The sequence below is a fragment of the Ranitomeya variabilis genome, chromosome 3, assembly GCF_051348905.1.
Source record: "Ranitomeya variabilis isolate aRanVar5 chromosome 3, aRanVar5.hap1, whole genome shotgun sequence".
In the NCBI taxonomy this organism is placed as follows: domain Eukaryota; kingdom Metazoa; phylum Chordata; class Amphibia; order Anura; family Dendrobatidae; genus Ranitomeya; species Ranitomeya variabilis.
Genome location: NC_135234.1, coordinates 114,018,590 through 114,035,723, shown reverse-complemented (window position 1 = coordinate 114,035,723; position 17,134 = coordinate 114,018,590). Strand labels below are relative to the sequence as shown.

Below are 17,134 nucleotides of genomic sequence, written 5' to 3'. Positions count from 1 at the left end.
CCAGGGTAAACATCGGGTTACTAAGCACAGGGCCGCGCTTAGTAACCCGATGTTTACCCTGGTTACCATCGTAAATGTAAAAAAAAAAAAAAAAACAGTACATACTTGTAGCATCCAGACGGTGTAAGGAATTTAAGAGAGAGTACGTTTTAACTGTAGTTTATTCTTCTCCTCTTTTCCTCCAGCACACACCATAACATCTTCTCCTCAGGCTATAACAGAAACTGAAACTCAACTCAACTCCCGCCCACACACTTTCTTAAAGAGACAGATCTAATTCTTATACATTACATCATCCCCTTTTTTTTTTTTTATATATATATATATATATTAACAACCTAAAACAAATATGGACAATGCAACAACACAAAAATGTCCAAGAAAACCCATAAGTCTGTATTGTCTTACTCCCCCTTTGTTTAAAATTATATCTCTTCAATAAGTCTCGATGGAGCCCTTCTTTCCCGTCTAGGGTAATGTCTGGGTTCATTGGGGGTGTCCAGTGCTGATGGATCAGCCACCTCTTGTTGGTCCTCTCCATTGTCGGGTATCAAATCTTCCACTGGTGGGAGTTCATTACCATCGTTCTGCGGTATGATTTTAAAATGTGAGGAATTTCGAGTAATGGAGTGTCCGTCTTGTTCAGCTGTGACCATATTGCCTTTTCTCTCAGTAACATTATATTTTGCAGGACTATATACAGCTGAGGTTTTGTTGGTTGATTTTTGACGCACAACAACCATATCACCTCTTTTGATAGCACATGGCTGTGCCCCTCGCCTTCTGTCTGCATAGTGTTTCATGGCTTGCTTGTTAAAGAAATCTGTTGATCGCACTGAAGAGTCATTTGGTAAGGGATCATTCAGATGTCAATGATTTTTTGGGGAAAAAAAGAAACAGTCTGAATTTCATTAGTGTTTTTGATCAGTATGTCATCAGAGTTTGCACAGTGTGTAAGATTTTACCATCAGAGTCTGGTCAGAATCATAGAATGTTAGAGTTGGAAGGGACCTCCTGGGACATCTGGTCCAACTCCCTGTTCAATAATAGATAATGGCTGCACACATCTGTGCTAAAATAAGAAAGTTTGAAATCTAGGAAATAGGAATAGCATAATGGCTTATGAATTTTATGAACAAACATGAGATTTTAGCACAAGATTTGGCCAAATATTGTGAGCCCATTCACCAACGACAAGGTAATCTCAGATTGAATGGGTAACTACACTGCCTGTCTGGTGTGAACACTCACCTATGGTCTCTGAGCTACTGCCCAATGTGAACACATGCTTGTGGCTAATGACACGATAAAGCCTATTTTTATAGGGAGGCTCAGAACCAATAGTGTTAAGATGTAATTAAAAATCACAGGTATGGTGAAGGGCGGGACGTTCAAGTCAGAAAAATAACATATAATAACAATGGGTAAACTGACTGAACAGTACATATAATGGTTATAAGTGATGGTGCAAAGCCAAAAAAAATACATATATAATAATAGATAATGGCTGCACACATCTGTGCTAAAATAAGAAAGTTTGAAATCTAGGAAATAGGAATAGCATAATGGCTTATGAATTTTATGAACAAACATGAGATTTTAGCACAAGATTTGGCCAAATATTGTGAGCCCATTCACCAACGACAAGGTAATCTCAGATTGAATGGGTAACTACACTGCCTGTCTGGTGTGAACACTCACCTATGGTCTCTGAGCTACTGCCCAATGTGAACACATGCTTGTGGCTAATGACACGATAAAGCCTATTTTTATAGGGAGGCTCAGAACCAATAGTGTTAAGATGTAATTAAAAATCACAGGTATGGTGAAGGGCGGGACGTTCAAGTCAGAAAAATAACATATAATAACAATGGGTAAACTGACTGAACAGTACATATAATGGTTATAAGTGATGGTGCAAAGCCAAAAAAAATACATATATAATAATAGATAATGGCTGCACACATCTGTGCTAAAATAAGAAAGTTTGAAATCTAGGAAATAGGAATAGCATAATGGCTTATGAATTTTATGAACAAACATGAGATTTTAGCACAAGATTTGGCCAAATATTGTGAGCCCATTCACCAACGACAAGGTAATCTCAGATTGAATGGGTAACTACACTGCCTGTCTGGTGTGAACACTCACCTATGGTCTCTGAGCTACTGCCCAATGTGAACACATGCTTGTGGCTAATGACACGATAAAGCCTATTTTTATAGGGAGGCTCAGAACCAATAGTGTTAAGATGTAATTAAAAATCACAGGTATGGTGAAGGGCGGGACGTTCAAGTCAGAAAAATAACATATAATAACAATGGGTAAACTGACTGAACAGTACATATAATGGTTATAAGTGATGGTGCAAAGCCAAAAAAAAATACATATATAATAATAGATAATGGCTGCACACATCTGTGCTAAAATAAGAAAGTTTGAAATCTAGGAAATAGGAATAGCATAATGGCTTATGAATTTTATGAACAAACATGAGATTTTAGCACAAGATTTGGCCAAATATTGTGAGCCCATTCACCAACGACAAGGTAATCTCAGATTGAATGGGTAACTACACTGCCTGTCTGGTGTGAACACTCACCTATGGTCTCTGAGCTACTGCCCAATGTGAACACATGCTTGTGGCTAATGACACGATAAAGCCTATTTTTATAGGGAGGCTCAGAACCAATAGTGTTAAGATGTAATTAAAAATCACAGGTATGGTGAAGGGCGGGACGTTCAAGTCAGAAAAATAACATATAATAACAATGGGTAAACTGACTGAACAGTACATATAATGGTTATAAGTGATGGTGCAAAGCCAAAAAAAATACATATATAATAATAGATAATGGCTGCACACATCTGTGCTAAAATAAGAAAGTTTGAAATCTAGGAAATAGGAATAGCATAATGGCTTATGAATTTTATGAACAAACATGAGATTTTAGCACAAGATTTGGCCAAATATTGTGAGCCCATTCACCAACGACAAGGTAATCTCAGATTGAATGGGTAACTACACTGCCTGTCTGGTGTGAACACTCACCTATGGTCTCTGAGCTACTGCCCAATGTGAACACATGCTTGTGGCTAATGACACGATAAAGCCTATTTTTATAGGGAGGCTCAGAACCAATAGTGTTAAGATGTAATTAAAAATCACAGGTATGGTGAAGGGCGGGACGTTCAAGTCAGAAAAATAACATATAATAACAATGGGTAAACTGACTGAACAGTACATATAATGGTTATAAGTGATGGTGCAAAGCCAAAAAAAATACATATATAATAATAGATAATGGCTGCACACATCTGTGCTAAAATAAGAAAGTTTGAAATCTAGGAAATAGGAATAGCATAATGGCTTATGAATTTTATGAACAAACATGAGATTTTAGCACAAGATTTGGCCAAATATTGTGAGCCCATTCACCAACGACAAGGTAATCTCAGATTGAATGGGTAACTACACTGCCTGTCTGGTGTGAACACTCACCTATGGTCTCTGAGCTACTGCCCAATGTGAACACATGCTTGTGGCTAATGACACGATAAAGCCTATTTTTATAGGGAGGCTCAGAACCAATAGTGTTAAGATGTAATTAAAAATCACAGGTATGGTGAAGGGCGGGACGTTCAAGTCAGAAAAATAACATATAATAACAATGGGTAAACTGACTGAACAGTACATATAATGGTTATAAGTGATGGTGCAAAGCCAAAAAAAATACATATATAATAATAGATAATGGCTGCACACATCTGTGCTAAAATAAGAAAGTTTGAAATCTAGGAAATAGGAATAGCATAATGGCTTATGAATTTTATGAACAAACATGAGATTTTAGCACAAGATTTGGCCAAATATTGTGAGCCCATTCACCAACGACAAGGTAATCTCAGATTGAATGGGTAACTACACTGCCTGTCTGGTGTGAACACTCACCTATGGTCTCTGAGCTACTGCCCAATGTGAACACATGCTTGTGGCTAATGACACGATAAAGCCTATTTTTATAGGGAGGCTCAGAACCAATAGTGTTAAGATGTAATTAAAAATCACAGGTATGGTGAAGGGCGGGACGTTCAAGTCAGAAAAATAACATATAATAACAATGGGTAAACTGACTGAACAGTACATATAATGGTTATAAGTGATGGTGCAAAGCCAAAAAAAATACATATATAATAATAGATAATGGCTGCACACATCTGTGCTAAAATAAGAAAGTTTGAAATCTAGGAAATAGGAATAGCATAATGGCTTATGAATTTTATGAACAAACATGAGATTTTAGCACAAGATTTGGCCAAATATTGTGAGCCCATTCACCAACGACAAGGTAATCTCAGATTGAATGGGTAACTACACTGCCTGTCTGGTGTGAACACTCACCTATGGTCTCTGAGCTACTGCCCAATGTGAACACATGCTTGTGGCTAATGACACGATAAAGCCTATTTTTATAGGGAGGCTCAGAACCAATAGTGTTAAGATGTAATTAAAAATCACAGGTATGGTGAAGGGCGGGACGTTCAAGTCAGAAAAATAACATATAATAACAATGGGTAAACTGACTGAACAGTACATATAATGGTTATAAGTGATGGTGCAAAGCCAAAAAAAATACATATATAATAATAGATAATGGCTGCACACATCTGTGCTAAAATAAGAAAGTTTGAAATCTAGGAAATAGGAATAGCATAATGGCTTATGAATTTTATGAACAAACATGAGATTTTAGCACAAGATTTGGCCAAATATTGTGAGCCCATTCACCAACGACAAGGTAATCTCAGATTGAATGGGTAACTACACTGCCTGTCTGGTGTGAACACTCACCTATGGTCTCTGAGCTACTGCCCAATGTGAACACATGCTTGTGGCTAATGACACGATAAAGCCTATTTTTATAGGGAGGCTCAGAACCAATAGTGTTAAGATGTAATTAAAAATCACAGGTATGGTGAAGGGCGGGACGTTCAAGTCAGAAAAATAACATATAATAACAATGGGTAAACTGACTGAACAGTACATATAATGGTTATAAGTGATGGTGCAAAGCCAAAAAAAATACATATATAATAATAGATAATGGCTGCACACATCTGTGCTAAAATAAGAAAGTTTGAAATCTAGGAAATAGGAATAGCATAATGGCTTATGAATTTTATGAACAAACATGAGATTTTAGCACAAGATTTGGCCAAATATTGTGAGCCCATTCACCAACGACAAGGTAATCTCAGATTGAATGGGTAACTACACTGCCTGTCTGGTGTGAACACTCACCTATGGTCTCTGAGCTACTGCCCAATGTGAACACATGCTTGTGGCTAATGACACGATAAAGCCTATTTTTATAGGGAGGCTCAGAACCAATAGTGTTAAGATGTAATTAAAAATCACAGGTATGGTGAAGGGCGGGACGTTCAAGTCAGAAAAATAACATATAATAACAATGGGTAAACTGACTGAACAGTACATATAATGGTTATAAGTGATGGTGCAAAGCCAAAAAAAATACATATATAATAATAGATAATGGCTGCACACATCTGTGCTAAAATAAGAAAGTTTGAAATCTAGGAAATAGGAATAGCATAATGGCTTATGAATTTTATGAACAAACATGAGATTTTAGCACAAGATTTGGCCAAATATTGTGAGCCCATTCACCAACGACAAGGTAATCTCAGATTGAATGGGTAACTACACTGCCTGTCTGGTGTGAACACTCACCTATGGTCTCTGAGCTACTGCCCAATGTGAACACATGCTTGTGGCTAATGACACGATAAAGCCTATTTTTATAGGGAGGCTCAGAACCAATAGTGTTAAGATGTAATTAAAAATCACAGGTATGGTGAAGGGCGGGACGTTCAAGTCAGAAAAATAACATATAATAACAATGGGTAAACTGACTGAACAGTACATATAATGGTTATAAGTGATGGTGCAAAGCCAAAAAAAATACATATATAATAATAGATAATGGCTGCACACATCTGTGCTAAAATAAGAAAGTTTGAAATCTAGGAAATAGGAATAGCATAATGGCTTATGAATTTTATGAACAAACATGAGATTTTAGCACAAGATTTGGCCAAATATTGTGAGCCCATTCACCAACGACAAGGTAATCTCAGATTGAATGGGTAACTACACTGCCTGTCTGGTGTGAACACTCACCTATGGTCTCTGAGCTACTGCCCAATGTGAACACATGCTTGTGGCTAATGACACGATAAAGCCTATTTTTATAGGGAGGCTCAGAACCAATAGTGTTAAGATGTAATTAAAAATCACAGGTATGGTGAAGGGCGGGACGTTCAAGTCAGAAAAATAACATATAATAACAATGGGTAAACTGACTGAACAGTACATATAATGGTTATAAGTGATGGTGCAAAGCCAAAAAAAATACATATATAATAATAGATAATGGCTGCACACATCTGTGCTAAAATAAGAAAGTTTGAAATCTAGGAAATAGGAATAGCATAATGGCTTATGAATTTTATGAACAAACATGAGATTTTAGCACAAGATTTGGCCAAATATTGTGAGCCCATTCACCAACGACAAGGTAATCTCAGATTGAATGGGTAACTACACTGCCTGTCTGGTGTGAACACTCACCTATGGTCTCTGAGCTACTGCCCAATGTGAACACATGCTTGTGGCTAATGACACGATAAAGCCTATTTTTATAGGGAGGCTCAGAACCAATAGTGTTAAGATGTAATTAAAAATCACAGGTATGGTGAAGGGCGGGACGTTCAAGTCAGAAAAATAACATATAATAACAATGGGTAAACTGACTGAACAGTACATATAATGGTTATAAGTGATGGTGCAAAGCCAAAAAAAATACATATATAATAATAGATAATGGCTGCACACATCTGTGCTAAAATAAGAAAGTTTGAAATCTAGGAAATAGGAATAGCATAATGGCTTATGAATTTTATGAACAAACATGAGATTTTAGCACAAGATTTGGCCAAATATTGTGAGCCCATTCACCAACGACAAGGTAATCTCAGATTGAATGGGTAACTACACTGCCTGTCTGGTGTGAACACTCACCTATGGTCTCTGAGCTACTGCCCAATGTGAACACATGCTTGTGGCTAATGACACGATAAAGCCTATTTTTATAGGGAGGCTCAGAACCAATAGTGTTAAGATGTAATTAAAAATCACAGGTATGGTGAAGGGCGGGACGTTCAAGTCAGAAAAATAACATATAATAACAATGGGTAAACTGACTGAACAGTACATATAATGGTTATAAGTGATGGTGCAAAGCCAAAAAAAATACATATATAATAATAGATAATGGCTGCACACATCTGTGCTAAAATAAGAAAGTTTGAAATCTAGGAAATAGGAATAGCATAATGGCTTATGAATTTTATGAACAAACATGAGATTTTAGCACAAGATTTGGCCAAATATTGTGAGCCCATTCACCAACGACAAGGTAATCTCAGATTGAATGGGTAACTACACTGCCTGTCTGGTGTGAACACTCACCTATGGTCTCTGAGCTACTGCCCAATGTGAACACATGCTTGTGGCTAATGACACGATAAAGCCTATTTTTATAGGGAGGCTCAGAACCAATAGTGTTAAGATGTAATTAAAAATCACAGGTATGGTGAAGGGCGGGACGTTCAAGTCAGAAAAATAACATATAATAACAATGGGTAAACTGACTGAACAGTACATATAATGGTTATAAGTGATGGTGCAAAGCCAAAAAAAATACATATATAATAATAGATAATGGCTGCACACATCTGTGCTAAAATAAGAAAGTTTGAAATCTAGGAAATAGGAATAGCATAATGGCTTATGAATTTTATGAACAAACATGAGATTTTAGCACAAGATTTGGCCAAATATTGTGAGCCCATTCACCAACGACAAGGTAATCTCAGATTGAATGGGTAACTACACTGCCTGTCTGGTGTGAACACTCACCTATGGTCTCTGAGCTACTGCCCAATGTGAACACATGCTTGTGGCTAATGACACGATAAAGCCTATTTTTATAGGGAGGCTCAGAACCAATAGTGTTAAGATGTAATTAAAAATCACAGGTATGGTGAAGGGCGGGACGTTCAAGTCAGAAAAATAACATATAATAACAATGGGTAAACTGACTGAACAGTACATATAATGGTTATAAGTGATGGTGCAAAGCCAAAAAAAATACATATATAATAATAGATAATGGCTGCACACATCTGTGCTAAAATAAGAAAGTTTGAAATCTAGGAAATAGGAATAGCATAATGGCTTATGAATTTTATGAACAAACATGAGATTTTAGCACAAGATTTGGCCAAATATTGTGAGCCCATTCACCAACGACAAGGTAATCTCAGATTGAATGGGTAACTACACTGCCTGTCTGGTGTGAACACTCACCTATGGTCTCTGAGCTACTGCCCAATGTGAACACATGCTTGTGGCTAATGACACGATAAAGCCTATTTTTATAGGGAGGCTCAGAACCAATAGTGTTAAGATGTAATTAAAAATCACAGGTATGGTGAAGGGCGGGACGTTCAAGTCAACTCCCTGTTCAAAGCTTCATCAGTTTTTCTCTGATAGAAAAATAAAAGAGATTTCTCGAGCTTCTCCTAAGTCTATGAAAATCTAACAGCACATGGAAGGTATTCAATTTTTTGACTGAGGACATACTGGGTGTCAAGTTCCCGCCTCTGCACAGGGGGGAATCTCAAACCATCTCCGCTGTGGTCTCCCATTCTTCTCCAGGTGCAGTGGAGTCTGCTCAGCAGAGATGTCGGTCCCAGCGTCTAGCTCAGGCTGATACTGGACGACTGGTTACCGCTGCCCTTCCAGGCTCTGTCCTTGTAGCCAGCAATGTTCAGCAGCAAGCAGGTCTTTCTGGGACTAAGTCATGCTTTTCCCTTACTGAGCATGCCCACGGGACGACCTCCCATTGGAGGTCAGGGGTCACATGCTCAGGTCCTGTTGTGGCTCCTATTAGACCATCTGGAAGGTCTTGTAGCACTGCCGCAATAAAAGGTTCGCATGGCCGCTCGGCCATGCGCTAGTGTACACTTGTAAACGTGTGTGTGTTGACTTGTGAAAGTCGCTCATTAATTATCCCCTCCCTTGTGTATGACTGCTCATTTAAGGTGGATGATTGCTATCTAGGGCCCCACTTGCTATCAGCACGTGGCACACAAAACAGCGTCAATTGCTGTGACCGCCAGTGCGGCGCCTTGCGCTTTCTTGCCCAAGCCTGGGTTGTTAGTGGCGTCTGCCAGAGCGGCACCGCATGCACTCCCGTGCATTTAAATTATTATTTCAGTTACACTGACACCCCAGTTGCGGTGTCGAGCTCAAGAGGTCTAGTTGTACTCTAATCCCGAGTCTAGGGGTAGAGTTCTGTGACTCCTTGCTTGCGCTCTTTGTGCGGTACCACGGTCCTGTGACGTAACAGGGTTCACTTTCTTCATACGGGTGACGTTAACCCGAGTGTGAATCCATATTGTACCGCCATATAGTCCGTCATTACTTAGCAGCAGGTTCCATCTCTGCACAGTGGACCCCGGGCTGTGAGCGCACCTTACTCTATCTTTCTAATTATTTGGTGCGTTCCACTAGCCCTAACAGGCCTTGTTCTCACATTCAGTATTAGCTCAGTATTTTACATCAGTATCTGTAAGCCAAAATCAGGAGTGGGTGATAAATACAGAAGTGGTGACGTGTTTCTATTATACTTTTCCTCTGATTGCTCCTCTCCTGATTTGGGCTTACAAATACTAATGTAAAATACTGACCAAATACTGAAGGTATGAACAAGTCTTAATATCAGACGTGTCTCCGTGCTTTTGTGCATACCACTCAGTCCAACTTAAAAAGTTGGACATGTGAACTGCCCCACATAGTATCATAGATTTGAGTGCTATACGTGAAACACACTCGTAAGAAAAACTGACCTGAATTATCTCTAATACTCTCATTGATACAAAGGAAGTCTCTTGGGTAAATTATACATTTCCTGGAAAACCCCTGCAAATGATAATATTTTATTTGCCTTCAGCAATTTACTAGGCAGAGTTTATAAAAGACAGATTTATAGATTTCTCATAGAATTACTAAGTAGATGAACAGAACTTTTGAAATTTGAATTCACCAATTTTGCCAAATTTTCATCAAAAACTTGTGGTGAATAAATTTGGGCAAAGGAAATTATAAAACTGGAAATTATAATTGTTCAGAAAAAATATGTGGAGGCGTGAGGACTCAGCTGACCATAAGACCTTACACATGACGTATGTATGTCATACGGAGTGCCTACAGATGATAATACAGAAGAAAAATCATTAGCTTTTCTTGATAATGATCGGACATTTTTTCTTAGGCGGTTGTGTGAACTTACCCTGAGGTTGAGCATTTCTGCTTAGAGGAAAATATTCAAACTTCTGGGACCAGCTAACTGCAAATAAATTTGGGAGATCAGTCAAGTCTTAAAAATGTAAGTATATTAGTAAGGGTATGCTCACATCTGCATATATAAAGTAGCTGAGAAAACAGAACAGTTGGAGAGTGTCATGCAAGTGTCATGCGTTTTTTTCTCACCTAGCTCCTAGAATGATATGCTTATGCAATCCATATGCAATGCATTTATAACATAATCTTTTACTTACAGTAATTCTCTAGGACATTTCAATCTAGTTTTCAAACTCAAAACAATCTTATATACAGATATAGATAGATGATAGTAAGAAATATGTCAGTGAGATACATAATCAGTGCTTCGCATGTGTAGCTTACTGTATATGTATTTAGCTAACAAATAAAGAAATAAAAGAAAGAATTGTGTTGGGTCCCCCTTATTTTTAATACCCAACTGAGGGAAAGCAGACAGCTGGGGGCTGATGTTATTATTCTGGGAAGAAGCAAATATCCATGAAGCTTCCAAGATTATTAATAACAGTTCACAGCTGTCTGTGTGGCCTTTACTGGTTAAAGGTTAGACCCACCAAAAAACAAATGACTTGGGAGCACCACTACTTTTTAATAACCAGTAAAGGCTAAGCAGACAACTGCTTAATAGGCTGGGAAGGGGCCAGTGGATATTAGCCCCCTCCCTGACTAATAACACCAGCCCTCAGCTGCCCCAGAAATTCTCACACTGCATGCAGTGAGGTCAGTAAGATTTCAGCAGTTGATAGCGGTAAGCTTACTGACGTCAGCGCACATCACAGCAGCTGGATTCACACACTACTGTCATTGTGTTCCAGCTGCCGTCTGAGTGGTCACATCGTCGACATCGTCACCAATCATCGTGGAGTTACTTCAGACCCCTTTTGATTATTTACATTTTTAAAGATCATAAATGAGTAAAAGAGGATTGGGGAGTGCTTTTCACAATTAAAGGACTTTTTCTTTGGTTATTAAAAATATGGCGGACCCCATGCCATATTTTGAATTTAATTTTATATTTATTAACTAAATACATGTACAGTAAGCTACACACGCACTGCACTAAATATATACTGTATCTCACTGACATCTTTCTATATATTTATTTTATCTATATAAATATTTTATTATGACAGTTCACACTTTGAATTTACTGTACTCGGCTGATGAAATGTCAGGTTTCCTATGAGGTGGGTGTGCATGGCCCATGTGCCGAACTATTTTTTTCTCACACTCATTGACTTGAATTGGTGAGTCTTGGCCATTTTACTGGGCCATATATGCAGCATGCTGCAATTTTTTTCCTCATTTCAATTCCAGGTGAGGAAAAACTTGCAGATGAACACTGCCTAATTGAATAACATTGTTGACAGAGCAATGCAATTTTTTCTCACATTGCACTTGCCAATTTTATACACAGATTTGAGAGAATCATTTTATTTATTCAACATTTGAATATGATTTTCATGACTACAGTGTGTCACTCATGCAGGTGGCGCATGTGGTTCATGGACCCACTGTGCTACGGGGTCAGGTATACCTAGGAGGGGCATAGCTAAGCAGTCAAGCTAGAGCTGCAGGTAGCTGTCAGGTACCACTCCTAAACACTCTCTGGTAATACAGCTGCTGATCCCAGGGGTCAGGGACGCAGACACGGACTGGACTTGAGATCCATTTTTGACTATTCCTCAGGCAGGACAGATACGGACAAGGAGTCACAGACGGGGGTGGATTTGGGGACTGGTACAACAATCCGGATACATGAAGTACACGTTCAGACACTGGCCACACAAGAACCAGATGAGCAGGTTCAGACACTGCCCCCACACAAACCAGGGGACAAGGTTCAGGCACTAGCGATACATGGACCAGCGGATGAGGTTAAGGCTCTGGCCACAAACGGACAAGGGGACAAGATTCAGGCACTAGCCACACATAGACCAGGGGACGAGGATCGGGCAAAGGCCCCACACAGACAAGGAGTTTGGGTTCAGGATCTATCCACACAAGGACCAGGGGATCTAAAAACTCACTAGCAGAACACTTCACTCACTAATAACTCAATCTTGCTTAGGCACCTCCCTATTTAAGATGACCACCAGCTATTGGCTGGGGCCATCTTAGCAGGTATGTGCTGCCCTTGTAAGAGCAGGGGAGCATGTGCACTATGCTGTGTCTGGTTTTCCAAATAAATAAAATTGATGAACAACAATAAAGCTGTGCACGCAGCAAAATAATCACCATGATGAATCTCTTCAGTCTTAGGATTGTTATGGCTTAAATCAGAAAATGTTTCTTTTTTTATTTCTTCCTTTTATCCTATTTAAAATAAATCATGAAAGAATTGTGTAAGTGGAGGGATGATCTACTGAACTTACATAGTGCTGAAATGGGAGTGATAACATAAGAGGTTCAGGAGTTAATGTGCTGGGTGGTGATTATAGAATATCTTCCATGTCACGTCAGTAGCTTCCTGAAGAATCTGTTTAAATATTGGAGCTCATCTGACAAGCATGTAAACGCTTCTCCTAGGATTTCCTTGTGTCTGGTTATCGGACTTTATCAAGAGTTTAGTAGATAGATTACCTATGAACAGTGACATAAACATTTAAATAACCTATTAAGTAATGAGTAATTCTTGAGTAACTAATAATCGAGTACCAACAACAAATATAAAATACATTCTAGTATGAAAAACAAAACATCTCATGGTGGCAACAGGAAATATACTGAGATGGATCAGTAGTGAAGAGTTCTTCATTAGATCCTCTGTACAACACATTTTGCCCCAAAGTGGGGCCTTCATCAGGTCAGGCACCAAAAGCAGTGCAGGCAGAGGCTGTCCGGTTTCTCCTCTTGGAATGTATTTCTACAAAGCGTGAGAAGAAAAAATAGTGGCACTCACCAGTCCTGTAAAATCCAATGTCTTTACTCAGAAAAGCATGTTTAAAACTGGCTGCAGTAAAGGGAAGGAGCACGTGTGGGACGACGATTGTTTCGTGCTCTCCAGCATTTCTACTGGTCCTGGAGTGGTCAATGGTGGTGTTCAATGGAGGTTTTTCACATGGAAACCAGCAGACATGTCAGTTCTTTATCAGCAGCACGCTGATGACAGCATGCCACACACTGATGACCTTCATGTGCTATCAGCCAGCACCTGGGAAGAAGCGGTAGAGCTTGTGCTGTTCCCAGCGGCCAGCTACTGAAGGCAGCTCTCATCATTGTTGCCTGGGCTCCCTGAGATCAGCGTGATCATGCGACAATGATGCAAGTTGTATTCAGCCCCTGCTGTGTTCCTCCTGTCTAAAATTAAGAACTAAATTTAAAAACTGGAGTGAGCTCCTGCGTAATTTTCAGAACAAGCAGAGGGAAAGCCCATGGCTGGGAACTGATGTTAAAAATCTGGTAAAAAGGACAATATCCCAAAAGTTTCCCAGGCTATCAATAACAGCTCACAGCTGTTTGCTTAGCCATTACTGATAAATTTACGAGGGACCCCCCCCAAAAAAATGATGTAGGATCACTGTTATGATCCGGTGACCTTGGAGCCGCATGAAACTTTCTCTGGAGTCGGTGGAACCTGTACTGACCGCAAATCCTGAACTAACACCACAACTAGAAGTAGCCGTGGGGTGTGCCTAACAAACCCTAGACACCTCAACACAGCCGGAGGACTAAATACCCCTATAGATGGAAATAGGAATACTACCTTGCCTCAGAGCAGACCCCCAAAGGATAGGCAGCCCCCCACGAATAATGACTGTGAGTAGGAGAAGAAAAGACACACGCAGGTAGAAAACAGGATTTAGCAAAAGAGGCCACTCTAGCTAAATAGGAAAGGATAGGAAAGATAACTAGGCGGTCAGTAAAAAACCCTTCCAAAAATATCCACAACAGATAATAAAAAAAATTCCACAATCTAACTAAAGACGTGGAATGAATATCTGCAACCCCCAGAGAATCCAACAAGACTGAGAAAATACTGACACAATCTAAGCTGGACAAGAAAACACAAAGAATAGCACTGAATTATGAAGCACACAGCATGTGTGCCACAGAGAAAAAAAATAGACACTTATCTTTGCTGATTTGGCAGAAAGGCAGGAGGAACCAGGCAGAGGTCCAACACCTCCCAACAGCAATTGACAACTGGCAAGGACTAATGAATCCTGCACACCTAAATACCCCAGTCAGAACTGCAATCAGCAGACACACCTGACCAGGACTGCAACCCAGGGACAACTGCATTACCACCTACTACCACCGGAGGGAACCCAAAAGCAGAATTCACAACAGTACCCTCCCCTTGAGGAGGGGTCACCGAACCCTCACCAGCGCCCCCAGGCCGATCAGGACGAGCCAGATGAAAGGCACGGACCAAATCAGCAGCATGGACATCAGAAGCAAAAACCCAAGAATTATCCTCCTGGCCATAACCCTTCCATTTGACAAGGTACTGAAGCCTCCGCCTCGAAAAACGAGAATCCAAAATCTTCTCAACCACATACTCCAACTCCCCATCAACCAAAACAGGGGCCGGAGGATCAACAGAGGGAACAACGGGCACCACATATTTCCGTAATAAAGATCTATGGAAGACATTATGGATAGCAAAAGAGGCCGGAAGAAACCTTCATAGGAACATGACGGGAAGACAACCAAACCAAATCCCCAACCCGAAGCCGGGAACCAACACACCGACGACGGCTAGCAAAACATTGAGCCTCCTCCTGAGACAACACCAAATTGTCCACCACACGAGCCCAAATCTGCTGCAACCTGTCAACCACAGAATCCACACCAGGACAGTCAGAAGGCTCAACCTGCCCAGAAGAAAAACGAGGATGAAAACCAAAATTACAAAAAAAAGGCGAAACCGAAGTAGCCGAACTAGCCCGATTATTAAGGGCAAACTCGGCCAATGGCAAAAAGGCCACCCAATCATCCTGATCAGCAAACACAAAGCATCTCAAATAAGTCTCCAAAGTCTGATTAGTTCGCTCGGTCTGGCCATTTGTCTGAGGATGAAATGCAGAAGAAAAAGACAAATCAATGCCCAGCCTAGCACAAAAGGCCCGCCATAACCTAGAAACAAACTGGGAACCTCTGTCGGACACAATATTCTCCGGAATACCATGCAAACGAACCACATGCTGAAAAAACAACGGAACCAACTCTGAAGAGGAAGGCGTTGTGAATTCTGCTCTTGGGCTCCCTCCGGTGGTTGTAGGTGGTAGCGCTGCTGTCTCTGAATCGCAGCATTTGTCAGGTGTGTTCACTTTTTGTAATTTTGATTGGGCTATTTAGTCTTGCTTCACCCTTTAGTCAGTGCCAGTTGTCCATGGTTCCTGGAGGATTCACATCCCTGCCTGGTCTCTTCTGCTTTGCAGTTCATTTCAACAAAGATAAGTTCTGGCCTTGATTTTGCTGTCCACATGCTGTGGCCTTATTGTTCAGTTCTTTTCTATGTTTTGTCTTGTCCAGCTTGGTCTGTATAAGGATTTGTTTAGCCAAGCTGGTATCTCTGGAGATGCAGATATACCCTCCATATCTTTAGTTAGCTGTGGAGATTTTGTATTTTCTGTGGTGGATATTTTCTAGTGTTTTAATACTGACCGCATAGTACTCTGTCCTATCCTTTCTATTTAGCTAGAAGTGGCCTCCTTTGCTAAATTCTCATTTCAGTCTGTGTATGTTTTTTCCCTCTCCTCTCACAGTCAATATTTGTGGGGGGCTGCCTATCCTTTGGGAATTTTCTCTGAGGCAAGATAGTTTTCCCTTTTCTATCTCTTGGGGTTGTCAGGGGGTTCATGGTGACATTCCTTTGATGTCAATTGCCTCCTCCCCCTCTTCTGAAATTCCTGAGTTTTTGTCAGATTTCCAGGATGTATTCAATGAGCCCAAGTCCAGTTCCCTTCCACCGCATAGGGACTGTGATTGTGCTATTGACTTGATTCCAGGCTGTAAGTTCCCTAAGGGCCGACTTTTCAACCTGTCTGTGCCAGAACATACCGCCATGCGGAGCTATGTTAAGGAGTCCTTGGAGAAGGGGCATATTCGGCCATCTTCTTCACCATTGGGAGCAGGTTTTTTTTTTTGTTGCCAAAAAAGATGGCTCCTTGAGACCCTGTATTGATTATCGCCTCTTGAATAAGATCACGGTCAAATTCCAATACCCTTTGCCTTTGCTTTCTGATCTGTTTGCTAGGATTAAGGGGGCTAGTTGGTTTACTAAGATTGACCTTCGAGGGGCATATAATCTTGTTCGTATTAAGCAGGGTGACGAATGGAAAACTGCGTTTAATACGCCCGAAGGCCATTTTGAATACCTTGTGATGCCATTCGGACTCTCTAATGCTCCATCTGTGTTTCAGTCCTTCATGCATGATATATTTCGGAATTATCTTGATAAATTCATGATTGTATATTTGGATGATATTTTGATTTTTTCAGATGATTGGGAGTCTCATGTGAAACAAGTCAGGATGGTATTTCAGATCCTTCGTGATAATGCCTTGTTTGTGAAGGGGTCTATGTGCCTCTTTGGAGTACAGAAGATTTATTTTTTGGGCTTCATTTTTTCTCCCTCATCAATAGATATGGATCCGGTTAAGGTTCAGGCCATTCATGATTGGATCCAGCCCACAT

General features: G+C 40.2%; 1 long non-coding RNA gene across 2 annotated transcripts in view; it reads right to left on the bottom strand.

Moving 5' to 3' along the window:
* Positions 1-17,134, bottom strand: part of LOC143817996 (uncharacterized) — a 72,028-nt gene that overhangs the window by 36,952 nt on the left and 17,942 nt on the right. The window contains exons 2-3 of one of the 2 annotated variants that reach the window (XR_013224247.1): positions 10,440-10,496; positions 8,602-8,631 (exon numbers count right to left, since the gene is read on the bottom strand). This is a non-coding gene — a long non-coding RNA (uncharacterized LOC143817996). Of the gene's footprint in view, positions 1-8,601; positions 8,632-10,439; positions 10,497-17,134 lie in introns of those variants that run through there. The other variant, XR_013224248.1, reaches the window with a different exon arrangement.